Raw genomic sequence first — 14,625 nt, forward strand, 5'->3', positions numbered from 1 at the left:
GCTGAAGTTTTGACAGGCGTCATTTGAAGGATCAAGCTCGACGAAAATGGTTCACATTAGTGAATACTAATGCCATCTCTTAGAATTTTCAGGTACTTATAAAACAGATGGCATTTGGTTTATTTGTTCACGTGCCCACTGACAAAAAGCTATCCGACTTTGGAAATCAACGCCATGAAGTTCTTGATGTAAAGAGATATGATACGGATGAAATTTATTACGTTTCAAAATTTTCCAAACACTGCTCTGAGACATTCCGGAAGCACAAGCTATTTCTCGTGTCCTCCCTGGTGGACCGAAGGAACCGAATGGAGCCTCTACAAAATACCCGTAAAGACCCCATTGGGACCTATTTGGTTCTTTAAAAAAAAAACTAAAAAAAAACAGCAAAATCAACTTTTAAATTATTGAAGTTTGGATTCTACGTTAAAATTTGCATTAAAAACCCACGGAACAATCGCAATATTTTTTCTTGCTGCGTTAAAAATTTCAAAAAATAAAATACCTGTCATTTACATGGGCTGAAGGCGCCTTCAAGTGCATCTTCTTTTAGTAGCAGTTAATAAGCGCTCCGTCGGTTACTTTAAGAATATTGTCTGGATGCTAGCGCCACACAGTGGAAACCTCAGACAACAACGCTTCAGCAGAAGTTAATTACATTTTTTTACATTTTTAACGCCGCAAAAAAAATATTGCGATTACTCCATGAGTTGCTAATAGATAATTTAACGTTCTCCAGTGACTGTTGTTGTACGGCTCTTTTTCTTAGATTGAACACTTTCATCGGTAGTAAATTTTGTAATAGTACGATAAAATGAAGCACGTGACACAATTTTATTTGGAAAACGCTGATCGTAGAGATTGACAGGATTATCAAGAGTACTTCCAGCTTCCTTTGATCTAACTAAAATGAGTTTTGTCTTAAATGTATTTTTTCTAATTTACTGTATTTACGGGAGTCACCCCGTATGTCCGGTCGAAAAAATCGATTTTTTTTGTTGCCTAAATTTATTCCTACACATGTGTAGAATATTCTCGTGAAGTGATATTTCAATATTCGAAGTGATTGGAAAGTTACAGCGGTTAGAATGACTAGATTTACTTCATTGTTTAAAGCGTTCTTGAACTTTCAAACGCGTTTTTCTCGAAAGCACGTTTTTCGAATTGGCCGACATGATATCTTAAAAACAGTTTGAGCGATTGCTTTGAAATTTGTAGGGTGGATTCAGCACATGTGTACACATCGCCTAAACTAGGATAAATAAAAAATTTCAAGCCGTTTTTTTCGTACAGAAATAATGGAAAAAAATAATTAAATTTGAAAAAAAAGTTCAAAACTGTGTCAATCACTCCCATTTCCATATTATCAAAATATCCTAGTTCAAGCGATGGCCACAGCTTTATAGATTAAAATGCCGTTTGGTTTTTTTTATTACAAATAAGCGGTTCGCCCGGAATCATACCGGGCATGGACACACTTTTTTTTGACATGGGTGTCTTCTGAATGGCGCCATACGCAATTATAATAAAAAAATTTTGTTCAAACTTGTATATTTTCCTCGTTCGTCAAAAAAAAAATCCCCAAAAAAGGTAAAAAACGTGCCGTCACGCGGGGTGACCCCCTTAAGGAAAGAAAAAAGTAATTCGTAATGTTTTAATAGCCTCCGCTGACCTCAATCTACAGTAATTCCAGAGCTAAAATTTAGGAATATTCAGGAAACACGGTCAATGTAAACGTATTACTTAATAATTACTTCTCAAGAACGGACATACCCCAGATAATAAATTTTCGCCACGGAGTCCGCATTGTGCGTGCACAATGTGCAGAATAGTCAACACGCTGTAATGGTGAAGATACCGAAACATGTAACCTCATATGCGTTGCATGTGCCCTTGCATAATTATAATAATTGTAATTTTATTTATTATCAGTTGAGAAGACGGATTAAATGAGGGGACATAAATATGTCCCTTATTTAATCCGTCCTCTCAATTAAAGAAGTTTCAGGAACAATATAGGAAAAAAAGAAGTTAACTTAAATATATTCAGAAATATATCGTTCACTGCAATAGGATCTACTGGGATATCCCTTTTGATCCCATTTATCTCTCAGGTTGACCCAAGGATATCCCGGGGACATCCTGGGGTTATCCCTGATTTGATTAATTCTCTATATATAATAATGGAACAATTTTTTAATTTTACAAACTTAAATTGTTTAGTTTAGGGCAGACTTTTACAATATTATACTAAGAAGCAGGTACCCGGCCGAAAATTTCGTTCTACTTTTGTCACTGCCAGTAAACCCTAAAAAATTTTAATTCAATCATTGAAGTTGTTTAATATACTATCTAGTTTCCCCTAGCAAACCGAGTGAATGGAAAGGATGATCTACAAGAGTATCCTCATAGTATCCACATAGTATCACTTCCGTATCATGCAAAAAAAACGAAAAAAAAAGCAAGATCAACTTTTAAATTGGTGGAATTCAGATTTTACGTTGAAATTCCGATTAGAAGGTCACGGAGTAATCACAATAGTTTTTTTTTAATAACGGTAAAAAGTTTTAAAATATATAAGACGTGTAACACCTGTTGACGGCTATACTTCAACCGCATTATCTGAAAGTAGCAGTCAACAGGCGTTATATGTCTTATATTTTTGAAGATTTTTACCGTTATAAAAAAACTATTGCGATTATTCCGTGACCTTCTAATGAAAATTTTAAAGTAGAACCCGAATGTTGCCAATTTAAAAGTTGATCTTGCTGTTTTTTTTAAAATTTTTTTTGCATGATACGGAAGGGATACTATGTGGATACTATGAGAATACTCTGTAGAGTATCCATTCCGTTCACGTGGTCCGCTAGGGTCGTCTAAATTTGGAGATAACAGTTAAATAAAGTAAAATTTTTTTATTGTTTTCAACAAAATAGTTGAATTTTTAAACAAAAAGTTAGATGTTTATTCAAAAAGCTGAATTGTATGCTAAAAAGAGGCACTTTTAATAAAATACATTTACTTTGCACAAAAGAAATTTATTTTCCACCAAGACTAAGTTTCGATACAAAAAATTAATGTTTAATCATAGTTAAATTTTCGAAAAAAAAGATTATTTTTCTTTAGTTGAAAAAAATTAATTTTTTCACAAAAACAAAAATAATTTTTAACAAAATAGTTAAATTTTATAAAAACAAATTTTTTCAACTACATTGATGAATAATCAACAACAAAAACTAAATTTTTAAATCTTAAAATTTTTAAATTTCGAATCGCTTTAAATTATTGAAATTAATTGAAAATTCCTTGGAATGTTTCAAAACATCCTAAAATATGTCACATCCTTTAAAATCTCCTAAAACTTTTTAAAGCTCTTGAAAATTCCTTGCAATTTTAAAAATACCCTGAAGTATTTCAAATCCTTCAAAATTTTATACTAAATTATTGAAATCAATGGAAAATTCCGTGGAATCTATTAAAATATCCTAAAATATATCAAATCTTTCAAAATCTCATATTAAATTACTGTAATCAATTAAAAATTTCTTGGAACCTTTTAAAATACTCTCAACATAACCAACAATTCCTTGAGACATTTGCAGATTTGCTTAAACTTGCATCAAATTTAACCAGCTATGGATAATAATTGTAGCACAAATAAACAAAATGTGCAAACGGATTTTAAGGTCCAATACTGGACAGTTAAAACACACGAAATTGGCTTAATTATCTCTCAGACTGCAGCCGTCAAAAATTGCTTGCTTCGCGGTCGAACAGTTTTACTCTGTGTAAAACACCAACCATCTGAATTCTAAATATCTAAATCTGCCTGTGTCAAAGCTGATATCAGTTTGTGTACGTTCGGTATACATACGATTTGGGGGTTTTGCCACAAATTTTTTTCCGGCCGGGTTGTACTGAAGCTTAGTTCTCAAGTTGGAATATTTCGCAACTCTTCCCTTTGTGTACCGCCATATTTGATCGAATGATCGCGCGTGCGCCAACAAGGCGGGAAAAAATTTTAAAATAGCGTACGCTTTTTTAAATTATCTGAAGTATATATAATAAATATATTGCTTTATACAATGTGGAATTCATTTTCGTTGAGTCTGTATAAAAGAGCCAGTTTCCATTGACTGAATTACGGAATAGTAGGGAATAACAAAATTGCTTTATTCCGTACATGGTATCACAAGTCTGTTTTTATCGATTTTAACATTTTGACGTTTAGAGATCAAATTTCAACAAAAGTAGGCCATTCTGATGCTCTAATAAAATCTTATTGAATGCGTTCAATCATTTAGTATGAATGTAGAATTTGTTAATACTTATTATTCCGTGCTGCAGAACAGTATGCACGTTTATTTAATTTCAAAAAATATAATATCGATACAACTTCATTATTCATTTAAAAATTATTTATCATCTGATTGGTTTCATTAGATAAGTAGATAAAAATTAAACTTCAATTATTAAATTATTGGAAAAGTTCAAATATCAACTTTGATAACACAAATATTTCTAACTTACAGTTCTTATTTGTTGAAACAAATTTTTTCCAAACTTATTAATCGTATATCTTTTTAAGTTCTATTAACATTATTTAATGCAATTATTATTGTTTGACTTTGAAAAATTGTATTTTTGATTTCATATTAAAATTTTTTTTTAATTTTGATTTCACACTATCGCGAAACGAGAAAAATGTTTTAAACAAATCATACGCATTTTTATCCAAAGAATCCGAATATGTAATAAAAAATAGGGTTTCTCATTTAAGATTTCGAACTTACCCCCACCTCCAGGGGGTGGTGTGGGGGAACCTATTTTAACATCAGTGTGTGTACTATTCAGAGTGATTAAATTTTGATTCAAAACATTTTTTTATAGAGTGCCTATTTTTCGAGATATTTGAAAGTTTCAAGTTTAAAAAATCACCCAATATATTTCACAGATGAATTTTCTAAAAAATCAACTTTTACATTTTCAAATATACATAGGGAATTTTAAGCTAGAGGTAGACTGCGATTGGAAATTTTGTTTCGAATTTTCATGGAGACAAGCTCTCAATCGAGTTGAAACTCAACATTTCTCTTCACAATTAGCCATAAAATACAAATAAAATAACACTTTTTAAACATGAACACCATCAGTCTGTTTTATAGAGACCTAAAAACCCCTAATAGTGAAAAATGAGTGTTGCGAGTTTCTAGCGCTAATTATTAATTTTTTGCGGTATTTTTAAGTGCAAATTGTTTCTGGCACATTGAAGACAATTTCATACTGATAATAAGATGTTTAGATGAATTTTTTAAACAATTTATTATTGTTTTTAGCAATTTTCTCACAGAATAGAGTTAGAAAGTAGCGGTTTTACCAAACTTTACAACTTGTCCGATTTTCGATTAAAAAGAGTTGATAGTTTATCAATTTTACAGGTGTTAGTGTTTAAATAATTTTTTGTACTTTTTGATCAAATTCTTGTAGAATAATGCACGGAGAAAAAGATATCGCACAATGATAACGCACAATGATATCGCAAAACCTCTATATTGCAAGAAAGCGCAATATGATAACGTACAATCAGGTCCCGGAGCTTTGTACGATATTATAATGCACTAATATCACAGACAAAAATGAAGTTAAATTTTGTTGCTGTCGTCTTCTGCGGCGATCACGATTTTGCGCTATTATAATGCGATAATTACGATATATAGCGCAGGAATTACGATATATATTGTAATTTGTGCGATATAGTTTTCTCAGTGTGCTACAGAATTGCAGTTTTAAGAAAAATGTCACTTTAAGTTCCATTTTCTGTTAAGATAAGTTGAATAATTAATTGGAGTCAAGAAAATTAAGTGTTTAAACATTGTTTTGTTATTAATAACATTCTACTTGAATAATGCTAGAAAGATGCGATTTTTCTGAAATTTCTGGCTTTTGGTCAAATTTTCAATTGGAGTGAAGTGATAATGATTTAAAGTTAAAAAAGTTATTGTTTAAACAATTCATTATCATTGTTCAAAATAATATGATAACAAGAGATATTTCGCGTTTCACTCGTGTAAAAAACTATGAAATTTTGCCGACGGTTCGTGAAAATTACAGTTCTCTTCTTAAGGGCTGACCTGAAACTGAGGTATCAGTTTATGTTGTTTTTATGTATACTCTCTACAATGCCTGTGATTGGCCAGAGCGCCCCACCTTGGGCCTGGTCGAACTGGATTGGAAAGTAAATGACATGCGACGTAGGACGGCCAACGTTTTACGCCAAGTTCAAGTTCCTTCCTCAAACTTAACAAAACAAGAAACAACCGCAATTAAAGAACTCCATCGGAATGAAGATATTATAATATTACCCGCAGGCAAAGGAAACACAACTATAATAATGAATAAAGAAGACTACAAAAACAAAATCATGGACCTTCTGACTGACGATACATACACAAAACTTAAAAAGGACCCTACAAAAACAATAGTCAGTCAAACAAAAACTCTTCTCAAAAACTCTAAACTTAACAGCCAAACAATATGTAACTTGATACCTACTAATTCCATCTCTCCAAGAATTTACGGGCCCCCAAAAATCCACAAAGATAACATTCTTCTCAGACCGATCGTCAGCGCAATAAACTCACCAATTTACAACCTAGCACGCTCTCTCGCTACAAAACTCAGGAAACTCCAGCACTCACGTCCAAAACTCATTTGACTTTATCAAAAAGATATAACAGATTCACATTTAACCCCAAGACATCATAGTGAGTTTCGACATAGTATCCCTCTTTACGAAAGTACCAATCTCCGATACAATTGATATTATCAAATCTTTTACAAACTTTTCGTCCGGACTCGTACCTTTGATAGAACACTGTCTCAATAATACTTACTTCTCGTTCAATAACCAATTCGACGAACAAACATCAGGGGCAGCAATGGGATCCCCAATTTCACCTGTAATAGCCAATGTCTTTATGGAACATCTAGAAACTAAAATCTTCAACCAAGCCAAGCTTAAGCCGGAATTTTGGTTCCGTTACGTTGATGAAACTTTTTTCATCTGGCGACATGGACGAGATGAACTAAATAAGTTTCTTCATTTTATCAATCAATTCCATCCTAATATCCAGTTCACCATGGAAATAAAATAGAACGGAAAATTGCCTTTCTTAGACGTATTAGTTTACAAAAAATCTGATAACACATTAGGACGTGAAGAGTAAAGGAAACCCGCACACACAAACACATACCTAAATGCCTCCTCCCACCATCATTCATCTCAAAAACAATCTATCATCAACTCCCTTGTATACAGAGCTGTCTCCATAACTGATAAAGAGAACTTACAATAGGAATTACCAAACGTTAAACAAATCCTAATACAGAACGATTACAAAAACAAACAAATCGATGAAGCAATAAGAAAATAAACTCAAAAAGACAATTCAACACAATCTACGAAAGAAAGAGAGAGAAAAATGACCACCACTTTACCCTACATCCAGGGTGTCACAGAACAAATAGGAAGAATTCTTAACAAACACACCATCTAAACCATGTTTAAACCACCCGCGAAAATAGGACAACTACTAAATGAATGCAAATTCCTGTTAAAAAAACAAGAATCCAACGACCAAATTTGGACCACAACGAACAAACGAAAAACCACATCCCCTTCCTTCTCTTTTTCTTTCATTCGTCTTTTTTACTCTTATTATCATCAAATTACAATAAAATAACATTCAAAATAAAAATTAAAAAACAAATAAAATTGCATTACCAACGTTTCGGTACTTGTACAGTACCCTTATCAAGGAATGAAACATTTAAATGGTAGAAATTGACAGCACCCATTGCTCTCTCTTTGATACCTGAGAATCGAATGAGGAACAGTAGGCCAATCTGTTGTAAACACAATATAAATAACTGTCACAATTACATCAGAAATAGAGAAAGTAAAAGAAAAACAGAATTCATGAAACAGCCTCGTTAAATTTAATCATTCATATTAGCAAAACTTTTGTTCAACTTATCCAAATCGGTTTTTAAATTCATAGATAACTTTTTTTTGCTTTTTAATATAAAGCATTTCCATGAATTCCCTCTTTCTCTTATTGCTTTCACTATGCAAAATTTGTAAATTATCCCAGTCAAACTCATGCTCAACATCAACAAATTCCTTTGTATGTCTCGCAAGAACACTCTTATAACAGCGTCCCAAACGAACATCACTTTTGTGTTCCTCTATCCTAGTATTAAAAATTCTGCCAGTCTGCCCCACGTAATTCATCTTACAGATCCTGCAAGTGATCATATAGACAACACCACCCTTTTCAAAATTATCCAAAGGATCTTTGCAAAAATTTATCAGTGAATCCATTTTAAATGGTTTACGGAAAATAGTATGAATTAAAAATTTTTTTAACGTAAGTTCAATAGTTTTAGAAATTTGACCAAAAAATGGAAGAACAAAGGTAATAAACGAATTATATTCCTTTAAGTCTTTCTGATTATCTGCAAGCAAATTATTACTCTCTTTGTTTTTGATTTTTTGAACTCTAATTGCAATATGTTTCTCAATTAACTTTTGTGGATAATGATTCATAAAAAGGATATTCCTAACAATATTCAAATTTCTTGTGTGAAATGAAAAATGGGACAAACCTAGAGCTCTGTCAACCAAGTTTTTGATTACTGCAATTTTGTTTTGAAAGGGATTAGCAGAAAGGAACTTAAAAATTTTACCTGAATATGTACTTTTTCTATACCAATTGGTAATAATGTTACCATCCCAACCCTTAATTACTTCTATGTCCAAAAAACTGATTCTGTTATCCTGTTCTATATCATGAGTAAATTGAAGTTTTGGAGGAAAACTGTTAAAAGTATCAATGACCATCTGCAACTTTTCTAGAGGAACACATAATAAGGTATCGTCGACGAACCGAAAATAAAAATACAAAAAAAATCTGATTTCCCAAAAGCAAAGACCTCCAAATCTTGTATCACTATTTCTGCTAAAATCGGAGAAATGATTAAACCTATGGCAGTACCAGACCTCTGTCTATAAAAAGATCCATTAAATTTAAAATATGTTGACTCCATAATAAAAAATATCCCTTCGATAACATCTTTTTGACACAATCTAGTACGAGTTTTTATATTATCCCATCTATTTAAAATTGCCTTTTTAACTAATTCAAGGGATATACACGGAAACATTGCAATAACATCCAAAGAAATCATTTCATGGTCATCCGGAACTGTTTATTGAATAATAGTTTTTTGAAATTTCCAGCTATTTTTTACATTATATATAGAAGTTGTGATAGAGTCTTTGAGAATAAAATTGAAATTCTGTTCGAAAAATTTTGTGAGGGTATTAACAGTTGAAATAGTTATTCTTAAGGGATAGCCATCTTTGTGAATTTTTCTCAAACCATAACATCTTGCAAGAACTGTGTTTTCAGTATTAATATCAGTCCATCCATGTACGAATATCGAAACGTTGGTACGCAATTTTTGTTTATTTTTTTTTTATTTTGAATGTTGTTTTATCGCAATTTGATGATAATAAGAAAAAAAAGAAAGAAAAAGAGAAGAAAGTGGATGTAGTTGGCTGCCTTCTCATTTTTCTTTCCTCTTTTTTATTCTTGTCTGAAATTTTTTTTCTTGTTTTTTGGTTTTTTGATTTTTTCAGATTACAATAGGATTTTTTGTTTTTGTTTGTTCGTTGTGGTCCAAATTTGGCCATTGGATTCTTTTTTTTTCACAAGAGTTTGCATCAATTTGATTATTGGACGTTAAATAGGATTCTTTATTTGGATTTTAATCTAATTTAAATTTCTTAAATTTTGAACTACTAAATAACCCTCAAGACAAAAAGGCGCCCCTAAGTGATCCAGGAATATATAAAATCCCTTGTTCTTGTGGTAAAGTCTATATTGGAGAAACCGGGAGAGCGGTGCGCCAACGTATGAAGGATCATGAGAGTAAAGTCAGGCTAAAACATTTCACGCAATCAGCACTAGCTGAACATCATATCGTAACAGGACCTAACATTTTATTTTGTAGAACAACAGTCATTGCAAAAACACACAACACCTTTCCCAGAAAACATAGAGAAGCAATCGAAATGTTAAAACACCCTAATAACATCAGTAAGGACAATGGATATAATACCAATCCGATTTGGCTTTCCGCCCTCCTGGATTTTTAAAATAAAAAGACTTGAGTGGCAAATCAGGTTCGACCAGTCCCCAAGGTGGGGCGCTCTGGCCAACCACAGGCATCGTAGAGAGTATACATTAGAACAACATAACCGGATACCTCAGTTTCAGATCATCCCGGAAGAAGTGAACTGCAATATTCACGAAACGTCGACAAAATTTCATAGTTTTTTGCACGAGTGAAACCCGAAATATCTCTTGCTATCAAAATGAATCATCGTGAAAGCATTAAATTTATTGTTCATAATATTATCTTTGCTGAATTGGTAGAATGTTGCGGTTTTCTTTGCAATTTTTAACTGTTTGTCTATTTTTTATCAGGCGTTATTTATTTATTAATTAATTATATTTAGCACAAATAATTGTTTAAACAAAGTATTATTGTCTGTAACTATCTTAAAATATGTCAATGCCTGACAGTTGCGGTTTTTTCGGCACTTTTCAACTTTCTGTCCCTTTTTCACTTAGCAAGGTGATAATTAATAAAGGTTAACACAAAAAATGTTTAAAATTTTTATATTTTTCATAACTCTTTTTTTAAATAAGTGCTAGAAAGTTGTAGTTTCTTCTAAAATCTTTAACTTAACTTTGTCTTTTTAATTATGTACAAATAATGAGTCAACCACCACAAAAATTATTTCTTAAATAGTATTGTTGTTTTAAGTGAATTATTTTCGCTATTTTCCCAATACTTAAAAAAATAATTTAAAGAAAAAAAGCTATCTTACACAAGCGGAAAAAGTACAAAGAATGGGGTAACTAGTAATAGATGGAAGGACTATAGGTTTTCAAATGACTTGTAAAAGATTTGTTTTGGATTACAACAAGAAGTTTATTGAAAAGGGTAAAAGAAAAACTTGAAATTGCAAATAGTATAATTTCAGCCACCCCCTCCCCACCTCACCTTAAAAAAACACGTCTCGTTGATGAAAAAATACATTTAATATTAAAACTAAAAGACTAGAAACAAATGTAGAGGGGCATTGTCAAATTTCGCGCCTTTAAAGGTTGCATTCAGATCGCAAATTCGGTCAAGTCCGTGCATCTTCGGATCAAGTTTATCACAAGTCTCTATGATGCATTTGGAACTTCAAATAGGAGGTCAAAAAAGGATAGGTTACGTTATGTAGTAATTACAAATAATAAAAGTGTTTCATTAATAATGAAGTAAAACATATGACCTGAGAAGTAAACGTCAATTTTTGGTGTGTCAATAACATTATGTAATGGCTGCTGAGTGACAAATACTATAAAATAGTAATAATATTCTGCGCTTCCAGTGGGCGAAGAGTGAATTGTTTTTAGCGCTTATTTGCGAGATAAAAAAGGTATTGAATAGACAGAATATGTTTTAAATTAAGTGAATAAAATATTACATGCAAAAACTTTAAATTGACATTACCTGCATTTACTTACAGCGATCAGGGCAAAAAGGTGAATCTGAACATACACTCGAAATAATGACAGATAGGCCCGGTATGTTTATTATACTTTCGATTGATTATTCTTTACCAAAGAAATGTTTTGTGGTTTTGCAAGTTTATTACTAACAGTGTCGGCAGTAATAATTTAAACAATAATTACTTATTCATAATTTAACATTCATTACTTATTAATAATTTTAATATGTAACACATTATTTCTTAATTTAATGATTGATTTTCATTGTTTTTTTTTCACAGATTGATACTAGACAAAATACAAATCAGGAAATGCATATGTAATTGGTGCATTTTAGCTGGTGCGTTTCAATCAACGTTATTGAAAAATCGTTATCTCTTGACCTTATCGCAAGACTCGGGATTGATCAGCCTACAATTAATTCTGAGTAATTTTAATGGTATAGGCGTATCAAAAAGATATCTCGAAGCAATAAAACTTGCCAGATTTAAATTAATAAAGCTCTTAGTGAATTTTTTTATTTTAGAAAATATTTTTTTTGGGCGTCATCTCAAAATTTAGTTTGATGAACCACTGAAATAAATTGGAAACTCGCTAACGATAGAATTGTATCAGGAATAAATCTAGGAGCAAAATTTTAGGCTGACATTTTTATTCCAATTTTTTTTTTAAATTACTCTATATTCGAAATTGCTATCTCTGGATCTGAGTTCCAAATTGGCATTTGATCAGCGCCTAAAATTAATTCTAAGTGAATTTGATGAAATATGCATATCAAAAAGATATCTCAAGGCAAAATAACTTGCCCAGATGTTAATTAGTAAAGTTTTTAGGGAGCTTTTTTATTATAGAAAATATTTTCTCTGGACGTCATCTTAAAATTTGGTTTGATCAAGCGCTGTAATAAATTAGAGACTTGCTGAGGATAGGAGTGTATCAGGAATAAGTCTAAAAGCGAAATTTTAGGCCGGAATTTTTATTCCAATTGTTTTAGAAATTATTCTATTATCGAAATTGCTATCTATGGATCTGATTTCCAAATTGGCATTTGATCAGCCCCTAAAATTAATGCTAAGTCAATTTAATGGTATAGGTGTATCCAAAGGATATCTCGAGGCAATATAACTTGACCAAATTTTCATTGATAAACTTTCTAGGGAGCTTGTTTATTCTAAAAAATATTTTCTCTGGACGTCATCTCAAAATTTGGTTTGATCAACCACTGAAATAAATTAGAGACTTGCTGAGAATAGGAGTGTATCAGGAATAAATCTAGAAATGAAATAAATTAGAGACTCGCTGTGGATAGAAGTGTATCGAAAAGAAATCTAGGAGCGAAATTTTAGCCCCGAATTTTTTTTAATTTTCTCAGAAATTATTCTATTTTCGAAATTACTATCTCAGGATCTAATTTCCAAAATTGACATTTGATCAGCCCCTAAAATTAATTTAAAGTCATTTTGATAGTATAAGTATATCAGAAAGATATCTCGAGGTAATTTAACTTGCCCGGATTTTGATTAATACGGTTTTTAGGGATTTTTTTTTTATTTTAGAAAATGTTTTCTCTGGACGTCATCTGAAAATTTAGTTTCATCAAACACTGAAATAAATTAGAGACTCGCTGAGGATAGAAGTGTATAGGAAAGAAATCTCGAAGCGAAATTTTAGACCCGAATTTTTATTTCGATTTTCTTAGAAATTATACTATATTTATCTATTTTATCAGGTCTAAAAATTAAATTCATACTTTACTGATATCTTATCAGAAAACAAAAATCTTTGAGTGTAATTCAAAGCTACTCGAAATGTTATTTTAGTGTATTTGTTCGAGGTCTCGTTCAAGTTTAAATTATGATAGTAGAAATGAAGACACCAATTCCGTAAATTTTATTTCAGATGTTATCTTTTTAATTGAATGTTCTCCTCTATTTATTATCGGTTGATAACTTAAAGTTTTGAGATGAAATCCAGAGAAAATATTTTCTAAAATAAAAAAACTTCCTATAGTGACTTTATTCATTAAAATTCGGGTATGTCAAACTTCTTAGAGATATCTTTTTGATAACAGCTATCAGCTGTGGATCCACAGATACCCTACAGGGGGCACTGCCGCTAACCTTATACTGAGGACTAAAAAAAAGGTCCCCAATTCGAACCTTACATAATGCCTTATACGTATTATTTCGCAAGCTCAGAGGGGGGGGGGGGGGGGGGGGGGGGGGGGGGCGATCGCCACGATCGCCATCCTCTGGATCCGCGCCTGACAGCTATATTACCAACGAGTCTCTCATTCATTATAGTTGTTGATCAAACCAAATGTTGAGACGAGTTCCAGAGAAAACATTTTCTAAATTTAAAAAAATCCCTAAAAACTTAATTAATTAATATTTGGGCAAGTTAAATTGACTCGAAATATCTTTCTGATACGCCTATACCATCAAAATGACTCAGAATTAATTTTAGGGTTGATGAAATTTCAGCCTAGAAATCAGATCCAGATATACAAATATAACAAATTTAATTCAAATATTTGAAATTATTTATTAAAAAATAGATCAATGGGCAAATTTTAAGAAAATCCTGGCATACACGTTGTCTACTTTTATTTGCAGACTATTTATTTTCAGGCATTTTTGTTTGATTTTGTTGAACATTTTTTTTGCATATTTGCATCACACCACTTCAGAATGTTACAAATTTATTTATATATTTCACAGATCAAAAGCTGAATTTTTTCTTTTAATTTACGTTTATAAAAACTCTTCATCACTAAAATCGAAAAATGAATGTTACAATCTGTAGGTTATATGACACGTGGACTCCCTGCAGCCATTAGCACATGCACTGGATAAGTTGAATGTCAGTAGAGCTTAATTCAGGGTAAATTTTTTAATTCCTGTACAGAATAATCTAATGTAACCATTGTAAAAAGAGAATTACAACTAAATAATAATTGGATTTATCAATAAATTATTGCATGAATTACAAT

The sequence above is a fragment of the Belonocnema kinseyi genome, chromosome 5 (genome assembly GCF_010883055.1).
Source record: "Belonocnema kinseyi isolate 2016_QV_RU_SX_M_011 chromosome 5, B_treatae_v1, whole genome shotgun sequence".
Taxonomy (NCBI): Eukaryota; Metazoa; Arthropoda; class Insecta; order Hymenoptera; family Cynipidae; genus Belonocnema; species Belonocnema kinseyi.